Here is a 22,929-nt window from a genome sequence, read left to right on the forward strand (position 1 = left end):
TGGCCGCAGTGCTCTGTTAGAGGATCACCGTTTATATTGGTTATGGCCTTGCTTTGTAACAGTTGGTTTTTTTTGGCACGCGCGGCATGAAGGATCTTAATTCCCTGACCAGGGATTGAAAACGCTCTCCAAGGAGTCTTAACCACTGGACCACCAGGGAAGTCCCTGTGACAGTCTTTTAAACTATGATAATGGTAGATTATAGAGAATTTAGGAAGATTCTTGACCACTGTGCACCACCAGGGAAGCCCTCATCACTTTAACTTACTACCTTACTTTCTCCCATGTCATCTCTGACATTCTTTCTTTTCTCAAAAAGCTTTTTTTTTTTTTTTTAAATTAAAATATAGTTGAGGGCTTCCCTGGTGCACAGTGGTTAAGAATCTTCCTGCTAATGCAGGGAACATGGGTTTGAGCCCTGGTCTGGGAAGATCCCACATGCTGTGGAGCAACTAAACCCCTGTGCCACAACTACTGAGCCTGTGCTCTGGAGCCCGCGAGCCACAACTATTGAGCCCATGAGGCACAACTACTGAAGCTCGCACGCCTAGAGCCTGTGCTCCACAACAAGAGAAGCCACCACAATGAGAAGCCCGCGCACTGCAACGAAGAGTAGCCCCCGCTCGCTGCAACTAGAGAAAGCCCACATGCAGCAATGAAGACCCAACGCAGCCAAAAACAAATAAAAATAAAATAAATTTATAAAAAATATACAGTTAATGTGCAGTATTATGTTAATCAGGTGTACTGCATAGGTCTTTGACATTTGCATACGTTATGAAATGATCACCATGATAAGTCTCGTAATTCTTTGTCCCCATTCAAAGTTATTATAATATTATTGACCATATTTCTTTTTTTCTTTTTTTTTTTCCCCCCCTGGCCACGCCACGAGGCTTGCCGGATCTTAGTTCCCTGACCACAGATCGAAACTGGTCCCACTGCAGTGGAAGCATGGAGTCTTAACCGCTGGACCATCAGGGAATTCCCCCTGTTGACCATATTTCTTATGCTGTGTGTTATATCCCTGCGACTTATTTATTTCTTTATCTTTTAAAAATAAATTTATTTATTTTATTTATTTATTTTTGGCTGCATTGGGTCTTTGCTGCGCGGGCTTTCTCACTAGTTGGGGCAAGTGGGGGCTGCTCTTCGTTGGGGTGTGCTGGCTTCTCATTGCGGTGGCTTCTCTTGTGGCAGAGCACGGGCTCTAGGTGCGTAGGCCTCAGTAGTTATGGCACGCGGCTTCAGTAGTTGTGGTGCACGGGTTTAGTTGCTCTACGGCATGTGGGACCTTCCTGCACCAGGGATCAAACTGGCTACCCCTGCATTGGCAGGCGGATTCTTAACCACTGCGCCACCAGGGAAGTCCCCTTATTTATTATGTAACGAGGTTTGTACCTCTTAATCCTCTTCACCTGTTTTGTCCTCCTGCCCCTTCTGGCTACCACCAGATCTCTTTGAATCTCATGAATAGCTATGAGTCTGTTTTCATTTTGTTCAAAAGGCTTTACCTTTATAGGACAGTTCTGATCCTATAATTCATTTTGAAACTGGTAAGATGATTGTTTATTTTTTAAAGCTCTCACTTCCACCTCTATTTATGATGCTGAATTATTTTGGAATTCACAAAACATTCTTTGGCATCCCTTAATTTGCCAGCTAGTGACAGTGAAGTATTTTTCATGTATTCTCAAAAGTATAACCGGGGGGCTTCCCTGGTGGTGCAGTGGTTGAGAGTCCGCCTGCCGATGCAGGGGACGCGGGTTCGTGCCCCGTCCGGGAAGATCCCACGTGCCGCAGAGCAGCTGGGCCCGTGAGCCGTGGCCGCTGAGCCTGCGCGTCCGGAGCCTGTGCTCCGCAAAGGGAGAGGCCACAACAGTGAGAGGCCCTTGTACCACAAAAAAAAAAAAAGTATAACCGGAAGTTTGTTTAACAAGTGCTCATTCAGCATCTTCTCTGCTAGGTGCGGAGTCTGTGAATTATAGAATGGGTGTGGCCCAGGACCTTATGTTATAGTTTAACAGGGAGGCTGACAAGCAGTTTATGTACAAAGGTGAAAAACAAGGGTGGTGGATCACAGGGGCAGCTAACCTAGAGTTTAGTGATGGCTTCCTAGGGAAAATGTTTTTTGTTTGTTTGGTTTTTTTGGGGGGGCGGGTGTCTTACATTCCTTCATTATTATATATGCAGATCTGTTTTATGTACAATACTTGGTTCTGTCAAGTAATCTTACCAAGGTATTCTACTGGTAATCTTCCCCAAAATGGATTCAGGATAATTAGATAATTGTGTACTTCATGACTACCCAAACAACGAGGGACTTCACTATAGATTTCAGTTTTGGGGCCACACACAGTTCGAAATAGACTTGGACTGGGACTGGGGTAAGGCAATAAACGTGAGCTGAAAGAAAACACAGGATTCAGAACAATTAATTAGACTGTGTATTTTGCTTGCATTAGAGTTACAATGTGAATAGCATACGTTGTGCAGATCTCATAAGCTCTTTTGTTTCAGTGCAAGGGCTTCTGAACACCTCTGTGTGCGTGACTGCTGGTGGCGGGGGAGGGAGGGAAGCAGCCTGTGTGACCTGTGGGAGCCTTCTCCGAGGGCTCATTTCTTCTCAGCCTCTCCTTTCTTGGGTTCTTGTTTCAGTTTATAATCAGTCAGGGTGACCTTGATGACATCTTTGGCTATCATGGAGCAGTACAGTTTCACAGGGGGAAGGCAGAGCTCCTTGGTGATACCGGTGTTTTTTGTTTGTTTAAATGATTAAAATTTTTTTAAATATTATTTACTTATTTGGCTGTGCTGGGTCTTAGTTGCGGCATGTGGGATCTAGTTCCCTGACCAGGGATCATACCCAGGCTCCCTGCATTGGGAGTGTGGAGTCCTAGCTGCTGGACCCCCAGGGAAGCCCCCGTTTGTTTTTTTTTTTAATATAAATTTATTTATTTTTAATTTATTTAATTTTGGCTGTGTTGGTTCTTCGTTGCTGCACGCGGGCTTTCTCTAGTTGCGGCGAGCCCCCGGGGGCTACTCTTTGTTGCGGTGCGCGGGCTTCTCGTTGCGGTGCCTTCTCTCCTTGTGGAGCTCAGGCTCTAGGCGCATGGGCTTCAGTAGTTGTGGCACGCGGGCTCAGTAGTTGTGGCTCACGGGCTGTAGAGCGCAGGCTCAGTAGTTGTGGTGCACGGGGTTAGTTGCTCCGCGGCATGTGTGATGTTCCCGGACAAGGGCTCGAACCTGTGTCCCCTGCATTGGCAGGCGGATTCTCAACCGCTGCACCACCAGGGAAGCCCCGCCGCCTGTTTATTTGATGGTTGTGGCTTCCTCCACTGTCTTCCCCTTTACCCACTTGCTGGCTGACGAGCTTGAGGCAATGGCAGAACCACAGCCAAATGTTTTAAACCTGCCCTTGACCATCTTCCTCTTTTCATCCGCTTGAATCTGTAATTTCATTACATCACTGCATGCTGGAGCCCCACCAGTCTGGTTCCAACATTTTTAGGTGTTTTGTCAAGGAACCCCACTTTTGGGGGGTTTTCATAATGATCAGCAACCTTCTTGTGGTAGAGCCAAGCCGGAGCTGGCGGGCGGGTGGGCAGGCGCGGGGCTGGAGCAGCAGGGCCGCCACTGTCTTGCAGGCTTGCTGGAAAATATTTAAGTTGAGACTGAAAGGGTTCTCAAGTTGGAGGCTGCCTGGTTTGTGGAGGGGAAGGAAAGAGTGTTCCATGCTGAGGAGATGATTGTATATGTTTTTCATGCAACCAGTTGGCTTCCTTCACCCACTGTCTCCAGCCCATATAACAGTGTAGTGCAAGATAGGTGCTCAGTAATTATTTATCGAATGAAAGAGAGCATGAGTTGTCTAGGGACAGAAGTTCCAAAAGGCTGGAGAATGGTGAGAAATAGACACTGAGAGGGTCAGAGCCTTGGTAAAGCATTTGAATGTTGACATCGAAGGCTCTAGGAAGCCCTCAAAGAGTAAGGAGATGTACCTGATCAGGAGCATCACTTGGTCTTGAACTTGGAGCGTGCTCAGAGGAAGGAGGAAGACGGGTCAGATTCCAGATGGGATGCTGTAGAGAGGAAGGGGGTCTGGGCCAGGGTAGAAAAGCTGGTAACTGGTGACTGAGATGCTTAGGTGACTGCATGGAAGGTCAGAAGGGAGTGAGCGAGTACAGGTTTCTCTCCTGGAAGTCCGGGTGGCTGTTTTGCATTTACTGAAATGAGCAGTGGTTTGATGGGAAGACAGTGAGTGAGTCTTTGCGCCTTGGGTTTGAGGACCCCAGGAGGCGTTCCCACATTCTGCCTTAGAACACACCACCAGCCTTTACACTTTCTACTCCTTGCCAAGCTCTTCTCCTGGAGGTCTGTTTGGACCATCCACTCCTTTCATTCAGGTCTTTGTGTTTGTTTTTTTTTCCCAGGTCTTTGTTCTGATATCCCCTCCTTAGAGGGTGTTCTCCGCTGTCATTAATCTGTGTCTTCCCTTGCTTGCTCTGTCTCCCTAGCCTCTATGTTGATCTACCCACTAGTTCTAAGCTCCATGAAGACAGGCACCTTGGTTCACTACAGTATTACCAGTCTCTGAAACACTCTGAAGTGTTTGTCCAATTGTAGACTTTTGTACATGTGAATGTGGAGCTCTGGAGGAGTGGTCTGGATGAGTTATTAGTATTTAGATGGTGGTTGAAGTCTTGGGTTTCACCATCACTTAGAGTGAGGGGTCTCGAGTACAGTCTGTAGACTCGGGCTCATTGGGTCCAGGCTGCTGTCGTGATCATATGAAGGTGTCGTTTGACTTTCACTGTGTTGACATTCCCACTGATGGTACGAAGCAGTGCTGGGTGACACTGCTGGTTCCGTAGCGGAAATCAAAACCGTGGTACCAAGCCAGTTACAGTGGTTCTTATAGTCATAGTATTCTTCACTACTGTGAATTTGTGGTTTTAAAAAAAAATCCAGTTTAATCTAATGCCCTTGTTGAAGCAATCAAAATTAATTTTGTTAAACTTCAACCCAAGTATCCATCTTTTTACTGGCCTGTGTGACAAAATGGGAAGTTGGCATAAAGCACTGATGCACCTTAACATGTGAGAGCGGTCTCCTGGACAAGCAGCTCTGTGATCGCTTGAGTTGAAAGAACAGCTGACAAAAAATGATGGCTGTTTAGACAAGGGAATTTGGCAGATATTTTCATAAAAACGAACGAAGTGAACCAGATACTTCAAGGAAAATAACTGACAGTACTGTTGGCAGTGATAAAATTTGAGCTTTCAAATGGAAATTTGAATTTTGGAAAACTTGATTCTGCTACCATGAGCTTGACAGCTTCCCAGTACTTAAAGACTTTTTTTTTTTTGCAAGATAGGAGGTGATGCTAACGAAATGTTTCTTTTCTTAATGTTATATAATAAAACGTGTCAACATTTGGAAGATCTGCTTAACTCAGTGAGCTGATATTTTCCAAATGGCCTGTGCTTGATGCTACTAACTCACAGATGGGTAAAAGATCCATTCAAAGCACAAGAATGAAGCCCCTGGTGTTTGATGTAACAGTATGAAAAGTTAATTGACATAGTTTCAGATTCCACGTCAGAACTACCCTTTTTAAATATATAAGTTTATTTATCTTTGGCTGTGTTGGATCTTCATTGCTTTGCACGGGCTTTTCTCTAGTTGTGGCGAGCGGGGGCTACTCGTTGCAGTGCGCAGGCTTCTCATTGCGGTGGCTTCTCTTGCTGTGGAGCATGGGCTCTAGGCACGCGGGCTTCAGTAGTTGTGGCTCATGGGCTTAGTTGCTCTGTGGCATGTGGGATCTTCCCGGACCAGGGCCTGAACCCGTATCCCCTGCATTGGCAGGAGGATAACCTCTGCACCACCAGGGAAGCCCAGAACTACCCTTTGAGAAACTTACCACTTGTCAAGTTTTGATGTAGTATCAAAAAAGACTGTCTATATTTATTTGCAAAGGCTGTTACAGTACTCCTCTCTTTTCTTTTTTATAAATTTATTTATTTGCTGCGTTGTGTCTTCGTTTCTGTGCACAGCCTTTCTCTAGTTGCTGAGCGGGGGCTACTCTTTGTTGTGGTCCGCGGGCTTCTCATTGCAGTGGCTTCTCTTGGTTTTGGAGCATGGGCTCTAGGTGCCCGGGCTCAGTAGTTGTGGCTCACGGGCTTAATTTCTCCGCGGCATGTTGGATCCTCTGGAACCAGGGCTTGAACCCGTGTCCCCTGCACTGGTAGGTGGATTCTTAACCACTGCGCCACCAGGGAAGCCCTACTCCTCCCTTTTCCAACTACATATCTGTGAGGCTGAATTTTCCTCATCTCCTTCAACCAAAACAAGATATTGTACCAGATTGAGTGCAGAAGCAGATGTGAGAATCCAGCTCTCTCTACTTGAGGCAGGCATTAAAGAGGTGCTAAAATGTATAATATTGCTGCTCTTCTCACTAAGTTATTTTTCTAGTTATTTTTTTAAATTAAAAAATATATTTATTTATTTGGCTGTGCCGGGTTTTAGTTGTGGTACGTGGGATCTTTGTTGCAGCTTGCAGGCTCTTAGTTGTGGCACTCTTAGTTGTGGAATGTGGGATCTAGTTCTCTGACCAGGGATCGAACCCAGGCCCCCTGCATTGGGAGCGCAGAGTCTTAGGCACTGGACCACCAGGGAAGTCCCTCTAGTTATTTTTTGTAAAAATATTATTTATGGTAATATGTAATAGGCTTATTAAACATTTTTTTAAAGTCTCTGCTTTAGTTTCTAGTGTAGTGAATATCCACTGATATAACCCACATAAACAAAAGCCCCTGGGATCCTCAGTAATTAAGAGTGTAAGGGAAGCCTGAGACCAAGCCTCCGGGCAGCAGTGATTTGGAGAGCAGTGTGGTGGTTAAACTGGCCAGGACACATCCGTCAAGGGCCTTAGCCCCAGGTGCCTGCAGCGACCAGAGAGGTCCTCTGCTGGAGACAGGTACCCTGTCCTGATGTGTCGTTATAGGTGTAGAACTGTGCCTTTTCCTGGGGAGAAGAACCACCCAGAGATTCTCTAAAGGTTGAAGACCCTTTGGTGTAGCTTGGGTGTTGAGGGCTGGCAGAGGAAAAGCAGCTTATAGGAGTGGTCAGAAGTTGGAAGAACATCAGAGCAGTGTCAGTGCTTAAGAGAGTCTCTGAGAGGGAAGGGAATGGTCAAAGAGGCAGATTTGGTTGGGACTCAGCGGTCAGGACTCCCCAGGGCCAATGAGTGGCAGTGGCTTGTGGGGAGGCTCTGAAGGAAAGGGGTGGAGAGGCACGTGGGGTTGAGGGGGGGCTCTGTTCCGCCTTGATTTGTGGGTGTGGGGGTGTGGCCGTCCTGCACGGCATGTGGTTTCTTAGTTCCTCAGCCAGGTTCGAACCTGTGCCCCCTGCAGTGGAAGCGCAGAGTCAACCGTTGGACCTCTAGGGAAGTCCCTGTTCTGCCTTTATTGTTAAAATAAATTTTATTTATTTATTTATTTTTGGCTGCGTTGGGTCTTCATTGCTGCGCGCGGGCTTTCTCTAGTTGCAGCGAGCGTGGGCTACTCTTCATTGCAGTGTTGCGGGCTTCTCATTGCGGTGGCTTCTCTTGTTGCAGAGCACAGGCTTCAGTAGCTGTGGTTCGCAGGCTCTAGAGCGCAGGCTTGGTAGTTGTGGTGCACGGGCTTAGTTGCTCCACGGCATGTGGGATCTTCCTGGACCAGAGCTCGAACCCATGTCCCCTGCATTGGCAGGCGGATTCTTAACTACTGCGTCACCAGGGAAGTCCCCTGCCTTGATTTTTAGATGGGAGTAGCTTGAGCACCGTCAGGTGCTGAGAGGAAGGAGCACCTGTAAACAAGGGGAGGGAGAGTTTCAGTGAAATGCACATTCAAGGCTGAGCAGTACCAGCGGGCACCTGGTGATGATGGGGCAGTGATGAGAGACGCCCAGCCCCCTCTGGTGAGAGGAACGTCGTCGGTCTGATGGCGGGTGGAAAAGGTTGTGCTGAAAGAGAAATCAGGGCAGGGCCATAGAGATGGCTGATTTCATTTTAAAACGGTGGTGGAAACATCTGAACTCGAGAGCAAGGGGAGGTGAGGGGATGAAGCAGGCAGATACCTGGGCAAAGAGAGAAGCCCCGAGACAGTACTGGGCAAGGAACTGAAATAAGAGGGCTTGGGAAATTGAGGATGGCACAGAAGGACCGTGGCCCTTCCGTCCTCCACCTGCAGTTCTCTTGGCAGTAGATGAACTTGCATTTTGCAGATGACCCCAAGTGCTGTTAGCTCGGCCTTGTTCGGTGCCTACTATGCTAGCTAGGCACCATGCTAAGAACTTGATGGTATTGATCGTCTAATCAGCTCTGAGCCAGGTCCTGTGAATAGCCCCATTTCATAGGTGGCTAAACCTATGGGGAGATTAGGTAATTGGCCAGAGTCACAGCCAGGAATCTGTGGAACCCATGTTTGAACGTCAGTTGTTTGCCTCTAGAGCCTGTGCTCTTAATTATTACACCATGGACCATCTAGCTTGAGCTCGTCTCCCCTACTCTTTCATCTCAGAGGACTTCGGTGTCTGCATCTGCCTCCTTCATATATATATATATATATATATATATATATATTTTTTTTTTTTTTTGTGCGTGGTACGCGGGCCTCTCACTGTTGTGGCCTCTCCCGCTGCGGAGCACAGGCTCCAGACGCGCAGGCTCAGCGGCCATGGCTCACGGGCCCAGCTGCTCTGCGGCACATGGGATCCTCCCGGACCGGGGCACGAACCCTTGTCCCCTGCATCGGCAGGCAGACTCCCAACCACTGTGCCACCAGGGAAGCCCTCCTTCATATATTATTAAAGGGAAGATTCTTCCACTTGAGAACATACTCACCAACAGTTTTATCTTTAGTTTCTTCTTCAGGGGCTCCTTCTATTCTGTCTTCAAACGTGACTAATAAGTCTTATATAACTTCATCTCCCAGTTAATCTTGGTATCTTTTTCAGCCACTACTCTTATTTTTTCTCTGTTTAAAATTAAACTCCCTGGACAGGAGATCTGTCTTCACTGCCTCAGTTCCTCCATCTGTCCTGCCCTCATTTTTAAAACAATATTTATTTATTTATTTTTGGCTGCATCGGTCTTAGTTGCGGCACGTGGGCTCTTCGTTTTGGTGCGGGCTTAGTTGTCCCACGACGTGTGGGATCTCAGTTCCCCGACTAGGGATTGAACCTGCGTCCCCTGCATTGGAAGGTGGATTCTTAACTGCTGGACCACAGGGAAATCCCCCTGTCCTCATTCTTTGAGGGCCTTGTTCCTGTTCCCCCTAAGTTATCACTGTTATTGTTTTCATAAAGATGTCCTTTTCAGTAAGTCCATTTTACTGTTCCCAGTTTTTAACTTTTGTACTTTAATAATAAAAGTGTTTGTTTATTGTACAAAATTAGGATCATAAAAATGAAGGGGAGGGCTTCCCTGGTGGTGCAGTGGTTGAGAGTCCTCCTGCCAATGCAGGGGACACAGGTTCGTGCCCCGGTCTGGGAAGATCCCACATGCTGCGGAGCGGCTGGGCCCGTGAGCCATGGCCGCTGAGCCTGTGCGTCCGGAGCCTGTGCTCCGCAGCGGGAGAGAGGCCACAGCAGTGAGAGGCCCGTGTACTACAAAAAAAAAAAAAAAGAAGGGGAGAGGACTTCTCTGGTGGTCCAGTGGTTAAGAATCCCCCTTCCAGTGCAGGGGACGTGGGTTTGATCCCTGGTTGGAGAGCAAGGATCCCACATGCTGCAGGGCAGCTAAGCCTACGAGCTACAACTACTGAAGCCCATGCACTCTAGGGCCTGCGTGCTGCAACTGCTGAGCCCGTGAGCCACACTTGCTGAGCCCATGTGCCACAACTACTGAAGCCCGCATGCCTAGAACCCGTGGTCTGCAATAAGAGAAGCCACCACTCGCCACAACTAGAGAAAGCCCGTGTGCAGCAACGAAGACCCAATGCAGCCAAAAATAAAAAACAAAAACAAACAAAAATGAGGGGGAAAGTCTATAATTTACCTATCTGGAAATAACCTACATTATGTTGTTGTATTTTCATTTAGTTTTGTTGCTTATGCACATGTATTCAGAGATTCCTCCACCCCCCAGTTTGGAGATCACATTATATGTGTAGATTTTTATATTCTACTTTTTCTACTTTGTTACACATTATGTTTACATCTTTGAAAACATGACTGGTAACTACATAACAGTTGATGGTGTTCCTTCCTCCATGGCTTCTCCATGCCCATGTGCTGGACATCCTGGCTCTGCTGTCTGAGCGTTGAGGCTGTGAGCAAGTTGTGTAACTCCTCTCCCAGTTTTCCCGTCTCCTGGGCTGCTGGAGGATGAAACGAGATGGTGCAAATGGAACACTTACCCCCGTGTTTAGCGTGGCGCAAGCACTGACGTATTTGCTTCTGTTACCACCCCTGCCTGTGACCTTTGCCTCCTTTGCCTTCCTCCTTTCCTCACACACTTCTCCAAGCCGACCCCTGCTCTTTATTTCTGTCTTTGTGGTTGCTGTCTCACTTAAGGTTTTCAGGGGTTCTTCTGTGTGGCTCTGAAATGTTAACTCTTAGTTTTCTGGGGCTGCAGTAACAAATTACCACAAAAGGAGTGGCTAAAACAGCAGAAATTTATCCTCTCATAATTCTGGAGGCTGGAAGTCTGAAATCAAGGTTTTGACAGGGCAGCTCCCTCTGATGCCTCTTTCTGGCTTAGGGTAGTTGCTGGCAATCCGGTTTTTGCCTGTTTTATGTGGCCTTCTCTCTGTGTCTGTCTCTGCTCTTATAAGAACACCAGTCATTGGATGAGGGCCTAATCCATTGTGACCTCATTTTGAGTTAAAACTAATTATACCTGCAAAGACCTCTTTTCCAAATAAAGTCACATTTACAGGTTCCAGGTGGACAAGAATATTCGAGGGCCACTTTTCAACCCACTACAGTTACCTAGAGCTTCCTCCTGGGCCCTGTTTTCCTTGCGTTCCTAGCTCCCTATCTCCCATGTCTTTACCTGACTTTCATGGCCGAGCTTGTAAAAAGTCTCAGTTGCAGGTTGAAGAAAACAATAGAACTTAGGTAGAAAAAAGGTACTGTCTTATCAGGATTCTGGATGTCTCACAGAACCAAAGTTCAGGAATAGAGCTGGGCTTTTTGGGTCAGCGTGGGGTCAGAGGATGGAGAAAAGCATTCTGGAGTCTCTGCCCATCTCATTTCCATTATCCTTGTCTGTAAGTGCCTCGATGTTTCTGCTTGCAAAGTAAAAAAGCTCCCTGAAATGGTCATTTTTCTCTGTTTTCATCATATTTTGCCTCTTGGCATTGAACTCACTTGACCACCACCGCTTTGAAACACACTCGTCTCTTAGTTCCTGGTTCTCCTTCTGCTGCTTTGTCCTTCTTGGTTTCCTTCCAGGGTTCCTCTTTTGCCTGCCTTCAGTTGTCTGGTGTTTCTCCATCTTGAGTCCAGGATTCTCTCTGTTTTGGGCTCTCCTTAGATGATCGTGGCTGTTCCCATCTGTTCTTGTCTGTTTTAAATGCTGTTTACTGATAGTGTTGAAGACTCTCAAATTTATAACTCTACTGCAGCCTTTCTGATCTCCAGACTCATCTATCTTCATGTCCACCTGACATCTCCTTCCTTTTGCTGTTTTCACTGCTGAGTCCTTGATCCTTTAGGTCTCAGCTTGAGTGTCACCTCAGAGAGGCTTTTTCTGGCCACCACTGTTGCTCTTGATCACGTTGATTGACCACAGTTACTGCTTCATGGTGTTCCCCTCAAATTGTGTTTGCAGAGTTGTGAGGCTCTGTCTCTCACTCTCCCAGCTAGCACAGGCTGGAAGTAGAGGGTGTGCCAGTTGGGCTCTTTATGTGGGCAGCATTAGTTCTTGAACCTGAGTCAGACCCCCTGAAAGTGTCTGTCAGTCCATCTGTAAGCCTGAGACTCAGGTGGTTTAGAGGAATGTCCCAAGTGAACGTGATGCACAGTTAGGTTTGGGGACAGTGGCCTGTGAAACCACTTAACGAGGGCTTAACATCTAGGTAGTTTTCCGGAGAATGGATAGGAGGGTTATTGGAAAGGCTTGAGATTGCTTAACCACTGTTAGGGTGTGGGTTTGGGGATGGCTGCTGTAGACCCAGAGAGATGAGAAGGGAGGAGGGCAGGGAGCTTTTCCTGGGAATCGATGCCCTCAGAGCAGGGAGAATCTCAGTGCCTAACACTGATTGGCAAGGCATTTAAAATGTGCTTTTTGAATCAGTAACAGACCATCATGTCCTCTTTACATTTTCTTAAAATATGGGAACTGACCGCACACATTTCCCATAATTTAAAACTTGACATATTCAGGAAAATGCTAAGCTTGCTGAGTAGTGTGCTACACTTTAGCTATGAAAGAAGAGCTTTAAAACAGCAGCTCTTCTAGTTTAAACATTTGTTCACAGATTTAGATAATGCTAGCTTAAAAAAAGAAAAGCTTCTGAAATTGTTGGGCTGTCTTCCTGGGTCTGTGGAGCCCACTCAGCAGCTAGGGTTTGAGTGTCTCGGGGCCCAGGACAGGCCCAGTGCTGGAAGCACCCTCTAGGCAATTTTTGGTTTTTGCAGCTGTCTTTTTTTCTTTTGTGGAAACAGAAGAACGACATCCTTGAGGGTAATTTTTGCAGGAATAGGTTATAATAGCAATAGAGGCTATTGCTAATGTCCATTCCACTAACTGACCTTTGGGTACCAGTGAGGAGGGAAAGGACATATGGATCAACCCAGATCAGATGTGAAGGAGGAGACAGCACAAAGAACGCCCCCCAAAGCAGTGGCTTTTTCCTTCCCTCGTGGAAGTGCCAAGCCCCTGGGAGGTGCAGGCAGCATTCGCCCCTTGCTTCTGGTCTCCATTGTTGCTTGTCTGCAGACATCTGTAGTTAGTGGTCATAATGTGTGGTGTGCTACAGAGATGCTGCTTAACAGCCAAGGGTGAGCCAGCCCAAGACATCACGGGTCCAAGGCTGAGAACTGTGACTTAAACTAACATGCATCCTGCAGTTAAAAAAACTTGCTCATGGCCTTGCATCAGTTACCTGTTGGTACATAACAAACTGCCCCCCAAACTTAACTAGTTCAAGCAATAACTGTGTATTCACCATTGGCAGTTAGGGCTCTGTGTGGTGGGGGGCTCTACCCACTCATGTGTGTGCAGTCCGTTGGCACTTCTGGGAAGGCCTTACCTGCATGGACTTTTCTCCAGGCTGCACCTCTGTTCTCCATGTGACCTCTCCAGCAGGCCAGCTCAGGCCTCTGAGGGTAGCCGAGTGGTAAGAGGGTGGGAGCAGAAGTTGCTAGGCTTCTTGAGGCCATACGTAGAGGTCGTACAGTGTCACCTTTGTTACATTCTGTAGATCAGAGCAAGTTATGAGGCCTAGTCCAGACTGGAAGTGTGGGGAAATAGTGAACCTGGTTCTTACAGGAGGAGCTGTAAAGAATCTGTGGCCATTTAAAAAATCTCTCAAGACCTCTCTATAACATGACATTTAGAATTGCCTGCTTTAGGATGTCCAGTTAATACTAAGATTTCTGTGGAATGGATTCCAGAAGTGAACTGCTTAAAGGCATCAATTTATTTAACAGACATTTGCCATATACTTACTTTCAGCAAGACATTGTGACTGGTGATGTGCAAGTACTGAGAAGTAGCTTCTAATCTTTTATTCTTTGGGGGAAGACTGTGAACTAGTGAATAAGCAAGTTTCAGACCTGTGGTGAGTGCTGCAGGATCCAGAGTGCAGAGAGGGCACTTGGTTTTAGGTTAATTGGGGAAGGCCCCGTTCTGAGCAGTTGGCACCTGAGGGAGGAGAAGCCAGGTAGGAGAAGAGCCTGGTTACTTCAAGTGCATAGAACAGCAATTGCGAAGGCCCTGAGGTGGGGAGAGGCCAGCGTGGCTGAAGCTTTGTGCCCCGGGAGCAAGGCGGTAGAAGTCAGTGTTGGAGAGGAAGGTGGCCTTGGCCACCTGGCCCAGTTTGCCAGGACAGTGTCAGCTTCACCCGGTGAGCCGGGATTCTGTGTGGGGAGTGCCCTCTTCGGCTACTAGACGTGCCCTGGTGGACAGTGCATTTTATGGTCACTCTGATATGGAAGAAAGTTTGGATCTTTCCTTCGGTGAGGTGGATGCCACTGCACAGTTCTAAGCAGGAAGTGACCAGATGTGAATTTTAAAAGGTTGTTCAGTTGCCGAAGGAAGACTGGATTGTTGGGGTGAAAATGTAAACAAAGATCATTTAAAGGATACTGTTTATGAGAAACAGTGTAGCTTGGCTAAGGATGGGGGCTGAGGAAATGGGAGTAAGTGGACAGACTCATATCTACTCTGGAGGTCAAGCCAGCCATGGTGCTGATGACCTAGGACGATTCTCTTTTTTATTTTGGCCGTGCCTGGCAGCATGTGGGATCTTAGTTCCCCGGCCAGGGATTGAACCTGTGCCCCATGCAATGGCAGCACAGAGCCCTTAACCGCTGGACCACCAGGGAATTCCCCTAGGACAGTTCTTAAGTGCTTGCTTTGCAAACTTAGGGGCCGGTGATGGTCGGGCACTGAGATGAGGCCAGATGGGTGGTTCAGGTTTGTTGACTGTCCAGTGGGGACAAGAGAGCTATGCTTGGAACATTTGAAGTTCAAAATGGGCATAGAAAACCAAGTGCAAGTGTTGGCTCGTAAGTCTGTTGGCCTGGAGTTCAGTCTGGAAGTCATAGGTAATATTTCAGTTCTTGTGAATGATGCTCTCACTTGTGCCTGGGAGGTAGGAAGAGGAGGCGACAGGATGCGCAGCCAGTGAAGGAAGGAGAGGGCAGCTCTTCCTCAGTAAGGAGGGTGGGGATCCCCGCATAGAGTGCTGTTGAGGGGTCAGGTGAAAGGGGTCCCTCAGATTTAGGGACTGAAGGTGCTAGGTCGTGGGCAGTGAAAGACAGATTGCGGGGAGTTAAAACATGGGAGTTGAGGGAGGGGAGGCCACCTGTGTAGATGTGGCTTCAGGAAGTTTTGCTGTGGGAGGAGGGGGGCAAGGAAACGGCTCTGTAGTTGGCGGGTGATGTGGGGAACTGTGGAGTGGTCTGTTTTTAAATAGGGGGCTCCTAAACCCGGGTGTTTATTTGGGTGCATCCAGAACTCGACTTTGTGAATGAATCCCCTGGGATCTTAATAGATGCAGATCCTAATTCAGTCTGCGGCCAAGCGAGTGAGCTTTCCCAACAAGCTCCCAGGTACCTCTGGCTTTGGTGGTCCCTGGACCACACACGGAGACACACGGAGAAGCAAGCACAATTGATGTTGTTAGAAACTAGCTGGTAGAGGGAATTGATGCAGTAACAGAAGGCTAAACGCCTTAAGAAAAGCTGGGGGGCTTCTTATCTATCTCATCACTGGTGCCAGCTGTTTGTATTGGCCTTTCATTTCAGCTGGTCTCATGGCTTTAAAGTTTGTCCTAATGGGTATGCTACTCCCTCCAGCCCAGCAAGTTAGCTGTGACATGGGATGTGTGATAGACCTGTTTTCATTAACTCTTTTTCTTTAACATCTTTATTGGCATGTAATTGCTTTATAATGGTGTGTTAGTTTCTGCTTTATAACAAAGTGAATCGGCTATACATATACATATATCCCCATATCTCCTCCCTCTCGGTAACTCTTGTGAGGTTAAACAGCAGTTTGAATTAGCATAGAAGTTAATTTTTTTTATGTCAGTAAAATGGGTTGAACTAATTAGCTTTCAGCAAACAATACCTTACTGTCATTTCAGCAACTCTCCTATACATAACAGGCTGCATAAAGTGCCTGCTAAATAAGCTCAGAATTTTAAGGTTTGGAAGAGACAAGATGAGATCAAGAAAGATAGCTTTGATTGGGAGGGGGAAGGATTAAATTTCAAACAAAACAAAAGATTGTTTTTTCATCTAAGACATGTAACGAAACAGCATTACAAGTGGGTGCAGGCTAAGGTAGGTGTTCCCTGATAAATTCAATATAAGTAGCTCTGAAGCTTTTTACATACTGGCCTGTTAGAAACTTTGGAGTGTTCTTGGGGAGACAGTTTGAGGGTAACTGGGTCATCTGGCAGGAGAGGCAGAGAGGAGGAGCCAGGCACTTGGTGAATAATGGTGATTGGACGGCAGGTTCCTCTCACTGCCACCCCCTTGTCTTTCCTGCGACGGAGCTGGCTGAGATTCCTGGGCAGGAAGCAGGGACCTACAGAAGGCTCCAGCTCCAGGTACACCTGTGCTGCTGCTCGTGTCCCTCCTGTGCCCTCATCCTACCTCAGAGACACCAGGGGAGAAAGACCCTGGCCACAGTCCATGCCTGCAGTTAAGCTCTTTGTCCTGAATGCTTGGTTGAAATAAACTTTACGGTTGCTTTAGAGGGAGAGTCTGTTTTTAGTGTTATTGCGGAGGTCAGTAATTTGAGCCATGCTAAGATAATGAATGGTTAGAAAAGTCAAAGAGCAGAGGTTCATGACAAGAGCCATGGGTCTTACAGAAGCTTTTTTTTTTTTTTTTTTTGTAAATAACTTACTTCTTTATGGAAACTAACTTTAGAAATAATTTTTTTGAGTTCTTAGGCAAATTGACCAAGGTCATTTTTTTAATGATTGTTAGGCCTAAAACTTCTTTTTTCATAAAGAGAAAAACATGTTTAAGTCAGCTATAAGAGCTAACTTAGGTGAACTATTGAAGAGGTAAAAGAATTTGAATAGACCTGAACACAGAATTTGAATGCAGTTCTTCTGTATGCACATGCTGGGATATTTTTAAATTGTCACCTAATTTGGACAAATATTTGAGAAGAGTCAGTTCTGTAAAAGAAAGATGAGGGGAAAGTGCTCTATTAGATATAAACAGGAAAGTTCTGTAAAGCATAGGTAGGTAGAACAAAGTCTAGATAATCTATAAATTTATGGGAATTTACTTCTTGATCAGTGTAGCATTTTATTTTTTATTATTTTTTAAAATTTATTTATTTTATTTATTTTTGGCTGTGTTGGGTATTCGTTGCTGTGCATGGGCTTTCTCTAGTTGCAGAGAGCGGGGGCTACTCTTTGTTGAGGTGTGCAGGCTTCTCATTGTGGTGGCTTCTCTTGCTGCAGAGAACGGGCTCTAGGTGCTTGGGCTTAAGTAGTTGGCAGCACGCGGGCTCAGTAGCTGTGACGCATGGGCTTAGTTGCTCTGTGGCATCTGGGAGCTTCCCGGACCAGGGCCCGAACCCATGTCCCCTGCATTGGTAGGCAGATTCGCAACCACTGCACCACCAGGGAAGCCCCTAGTGTAGCATTTTAAATCAGTTGGGAATGGATGGTTTGTAATGTAACAGATGTTGGATCAACTGGCAGTCTGTTGGAAAAAATAAAGTGGAAAACTCTACATTCCACAACACATAGAGATTCTGGCTGGATTACAGATTTAAATGTAAAAATTAAAACATGGAAGTATTAGAAAAATATTGTGAGAAATATTTTTTAACCTTTGAGGTGGGGTGTTTGGGGAAAGTGTTTCTTAGCATGACACTAAGGTCATAAGCCATAAAAAGATTATCTGCTTGAATACTCAGAACATACCTATAGCAAAAGATATCTGATAGAGGAATTTTGGTTTTTTGACCTCGCCAGTATGGCATTAAGGATCTTAGTTCCCTGACCAGGGATCGAACCTGCAACCCCTGCAGTGGAATCAGAGAGTCTTAACCACTGGACCACCAAGGAAGTCCTGATGATAGGGAACTTTGAGCTATAGTTCAAAGACGAGCAAGTTGGGGAAAATATTAGATATGCGTGTATATATGTGTATATATATATATATAAAAGATAAGAGGTTAATATCTTTAGTATAAACGGACAGTTACAAACTAAATTGTTTAGCAAGTTTATTTTTACAAATTTATTCACGGGGGGAAAAAGTAAGAGAATCCTTGTTACAACATTCGTTATAAAAATAAAATAGTAAAAACAGTTTCTGTTAGAAACCTTCACCTAGAATTTTTGGTAAGAAAGGAAAAAATTGTCAGTAGTTACTAGAATATAAGTTTCATGAGGGCAGAGATCTTTATTTTAAATAAACATAGGTAGTTTTTATTTAAATATAAATGGCATTATAATTTATGTACTTTTATGTATCTTAATCTATTTTGAATATATTTCCAGAGGGCAAAGATCTTTATCTTTTTTATTCCCTAATATCTCTTCAACAGTGCCTGGAATGTAGTACATCTCAAAAAATATTTGTGGAATGAACCAGTGGATGAATCTAAATGCCCATCAGTGGGAATTGATTAAATGAAGGTACATGCAGAATACTGCGAAGCTGTTAAAAAAAATTCAAGGTAGCCCTATTTCATTGTCCTGAGGAGATGACCACAGTGCAGAAAATAAAGTCTGGAAGAAATATACGCCCCTGGGCACCCCTGTGAAACAGATGTTATTTCTTGGGGGTAGATGGGGACAAGGAACATGCTGTACAGTAAGATAATGTTTTATCTGTATTTTTTGTGGAAAAATACCAAGGTCATTATAATTAGGAAAAAGATATTTTCATTTTGGAAGAAATGTTAAAGCAAATTATTTATATTTGAAAGTTTTAGAAGCTCTCAAAGTTAGCATGACTGAAATGAGAATATTACAGAAATTTCATAGTTTTAGTTTGTTTGCCTTTATTTTTTTCATTGAGGTATAATTGACTAAGTTTGCCTTTGAGGTAAAAGATTTTTATTGGTGCTGTAGTCTGCTCTTTTGTAGCATTTTGGGGGGCGGGGGGCACGCTGCGCAACTTGCAGGATCTTAGTTCCCCACCAGGGATTGAATCCCGAGCCATGGCAGTGAGAGTGTGAAGTCCTAACCACTGGACCACCAGAGAAGTCCCTCATAGCATCTTATATTCCTGTTTTGTTCTGCATCCTTTCACTGGTTTTTGTATAAGAATGGATGCTGTGGATCCTGTTACTATTGACATAACAACTACAATCTATTGGTTTTTAATAACAGTATTCTTTAGTAATGTTAGATAGTAACACTCTTCAGGAAATCTGCATGGGCCAGTCTGGCAGAACCAAAGACCAAGTGAAATATAGTTGGTCAGGTTCCTTGTAGCTGTATCGACTTTAAGTCACTGTGAAAGAAGAGAGAGACGAGACAGGCACCTGTAATGAGCCTCCAGGACTCAGTGGGGACTGTCAGCTGAAGTGGAGCCTCCTGGCTAATAGTGTAAATTGTAAGAGGTAGAATTCTACTTTAAGTGTACCTTTGTGGGGGGAAAATCTTTTGTATAATGGGTTTTTCACAGTTAATTGGCAAGATTACCTAGTTTGATTTAAAGACTCAAAAGCTCATTTCCTGGAGTGCAGCAGTGCCAGGTATATTGGAAGTGTACGTGCACTCTTCAGACCAGCAGAAGCTGCTGCAGAGCAGTTAGGAGCATACTTGGTAGGCAAGGGAAGACGGCTCGTAATAATATTGGCGATCAGGTGTTGGTCTGGGACTGAGATTTACAGGGTGTTTTCCCAGATAGTAGTTGCCAGGCACCGTCCTGTGAGCCAGAGGTTGGCAAACTGTGGCCTGCCATCTCTTTGTGTGTGTCCCACGAGCTAAGAATGGTTTTCACATTTTTAAATAGTTGAAAAATCAAAAGGAGACAATTTTGTGGCATGGAAAAGTGATACGAAATTCAAGTTGTGTCCGTAGACATTTTTATTGGAGGGCCCACGTCTGTTCTTCTGCCTGTGTCATCTGTGGCTGATTTTGTGATGGCAAAATCCACACTGGAATCGAGAGTGTGTGCTGTCTGGGCCTCTGCAGAAAACCATTGCCACCCCTGCTCCGAGCTCTTGGCCAGCGTGGCATCCTCCACCCCCTCACCAGCAGAGCAGCAGGCCTGAGGGTTCAGCAGTTTACCTGAGGTCACAGAGCTGGACCCAAACACACCTTTCTGATCCCAGATCCTTTGGTTTTAACTGCTGTGCAACACGGCCTCCACAGAAAAAATGCTCTGTGTTTGGTTTCCTTTACAATTTTCTGTTAACAATTATGTGCTAACATATACTAAGCTAATGGGACGTTCTATACACAAGAAGAATAGATAGGTTTCCTAAGCTTTTCCAAATTAAATTTCCTTTGGAATCTTACTGTGATGCTTGAAATTTGAATGTCCATGTACTATAAGTACCTTGGAAGGAGAATTCCTCTGTGGAAGTTGTGCTGAGGAGGGTCTAAAAATAAGTTCTTTGAGGGCAAGGAGTAGGTTTGGGTTTATTTTTAAATTCTCTTGTAGTTAACAGGATAGCGATGTGTGAAAGATATCGAGACTTAAGCACTATGGATCTAGTCATAAAAAAAGCATTTAGGTCTCATCAGTAGGCATTTCAGTAAAGATTTTAGTTAAATCTGTAAAGTGTCCATAGTGTGTGTGCTCCGGTAGCCAGCAGCCCCCCCCCCCACCTGGAGGCCTGGTTCTGGGGGTGCTGCCCGAAGGGGGGACGAGGGGTCCCAGCCGTCACCTGGCAGAGGACGCGCTCCTCGCTGCCAGCTGGGCCGTGTGAGCACCAGGCTGTTCTCCCAGTGCATACGCTAGTGTATTGAAAAACAAATGTGAATTTCTCGTGAAGTAGAATGCAAAGTTTACATCAGTTTTCCTACATTACCACTAAATACTTCATTGCGTGTATTTTGAGAACACAGACATATTTTTATATGACCACAGTTCAGCTATTAAAATCAGTAAGTTTAACACTTGATACTGATCTATTTTCTATTCCACGTTTTGTAGATTGTCCCTATATTGATTTCACAGCTGTTCCGGTCCCGATCCAGTCAGTCGGGGAACACACGTTGCGTTGTATTTAGAGGTTGTGGCTGTTCTTTAATCTGGAACAGACTGCCTGTCTTTGTTGTTCTTGCCCTTAACATTTTAAAGAGTGCAGGCCTGTTGTCTTGGAGAATGAACCCTCACTTTGGGTCTGTCTGGGCTTCCTCATGGTTAGATTCAGGTTCTTTGGGGCAAAATACCACAGACGTGTTGTGTCCTGGGCCTTCTCTGTTGAGTGTTTCCGACGCTCTCCGTGCCACTGGGAGGGTCTGCCCCGAACGCCGTCTCCTGGACTCTGGGCTCCCGGCCTAAGCCTCCCTCTCCCGGCAGGGATGGAAGGTCTACATGAGCACCTGTCCTCAAGGCTGCATTGCACATCCTACTTGCCCTGGGAAAGTGCCTTTCAGTAATCAGTTACTGAGTTCCTCTCGGGTTTTGTTTGGGGAACACAAAGATTAGGAAGTCAGATCTTGATGAATTCCTATTCTTGATGAATTTATAGTTACTGTCCAATTTTACAGCCCGTACCTAAAGCAGGGGAGCAGAGAGGTAGGTGAGGCTCTTTAGGTGGAGGTGGAGCCCAGTGTGGTGGTGGGTTTGTGAGGCACCCCCTCCCTGCTTCTCTGCCTCCCTCTCCTTTCCCTCTGAGGCCCAGACTTGAACCTTCATGCAAAGATTCCCAAATTCATGGCACTATTAGTGTCCCTAGAATTTTCACAGTGCCCCAGGCCAAAATAAATACCTAAAAATTCCCTTTATTGAGGGTTCCCCCCCCCCCCGGCACTCGGGCCTCTCACCGCTGTGGCCTCTCCTGTTGCGGAGCACAGGCTCCGGACGCGCAGGCTCGGAGACTGTGGCCCACGGGTCCACCCGCTCTGTGGCACGCGGGATCTTCCCAGACTGGGGTACAAATCTGCATCCCCTGCATTGGCAGGCGGACTCTCAACCACTGGTGCCACCAGGGAAGTCCCTTTTTTGAGTTTTTAGGTCCAATCAGTTTAAGTATGTATGTCCTAAGAACTTAGTATCCATTTGAAAAAGTAATACCCCAAAATTGAGGGAAACCTTTATTTTATTTTTTTGAAATTTATTTATTTTTTTGGCTGCGTTGGGTCTTCGTTGCTGTGCTCAGGCTTTCTCTAGTTGCGGCGAGCGGGGCTACTCTTCATTGTGGTGCACAGGCTCTAGAGTGCGGCCTTCAGTAGTTGTGCACGGCCTTAGCTGCTACACAGCATGTGGCATCTTCCCGGACCAGGGCTTGAACCCGTGTCCCCTGCAATGGCAGACGGATTCTTAAACCACTGCACCACCAGGGAAGTGCCTATTTTATTCTTAACTAAACCACTGTCGTTAACTAATGGGCAGTATAGCTTCTCAAACTTCAAAATCTGACTGGACACAGCTGTCTTCATTTGATTCTTGTGCAGTGCTTCTGGCTATTTTATCGAAGCAACCACTGAAAACCCAGCTTTGTGAGGATGTGACGTCATCGGAAAGGATGCAGCGCCATCTGCTGCTGGAACTGTGAACCGTCTGGAGCTAGCCACTTCCACGGTGTCTGTCACCTCTGAAGTTTCTCTCTGCTTGTCACAACTTAAAATTATCTTAAAACCTGGGAGTTTGCTGCATCTTTCTGTGCAGTTTTGGAGCTGGGGTTTTAATGGATGCCTGAACTAGGCCCTGCAGCCTCTGGGGGTTGGGAGTTTCCAGGAGAAGGGGCTTGCCGCCCGGAGATACCAGGGTGAGGGTGGAAGGTGGGATCCTTCCCTATCCAAGAATCCAAGTTAAGTCACTCTGGGGCTCTCTGTCCCCAGAGGGGAAGTTGGAGGACCCACAAGAAAACCAGTATTGTCGACTAAAGGGGCTTTGCCGGCATTTATAATGTGCCTTTTTTGGAAAAAGGAAATTTATCATCTAAGGAACTTAAAAATGGACATCTGGAAGGTAGCTTGTAATTTTTCTTGACAGGTGTGAGAAATGAACTGAAAACATAAATGATTTATCAAAATAACTAGTGACTGTCTTCATTAGATGTCCTCTGATTTTGGCCATAGCCCTTTCTCCTATTTTTGACAC

General features: G+C 45.9%; 1 protein-coding gene and 1 pseudogene across 4 annotated transcripts in view; one reads left to right on the top strand and one right to left on the bottom strand.

The window, feature by feature from the left end:
- Positions 1 to 22,929, top strand: part of GNB1 (G protein subunit beta 1) — a 90,429-nt gene that overhangs the window by 4,393 nt on the left and 63,107 nt on the right. The gene's annotated exons all lie outside the window — the stretch shown is intronic.
- Positions 2,617 to 11,488, bottom strand: LOC136793608 (iron-sulfur cluster assembly enzyme ISCU pseudogene; annotated as a pseudogene).

This window comes from Kogia breviceps, chromosome 1 (genome assembly GCF_026419965.1).
Source record: "Kogia breviceps isolate mKogBre1 chromosome 1, mKogBre1 haplotype 1, whole genome shotgun sequence".
In the NCBI taxonomy this organism is placed as follows: domain Eukaryota; kingdom Metazoa; phylum Chordata; class Mammalia; order Artiodactyla; family Physeteridae; genus Kogia; species Kogia breviceps.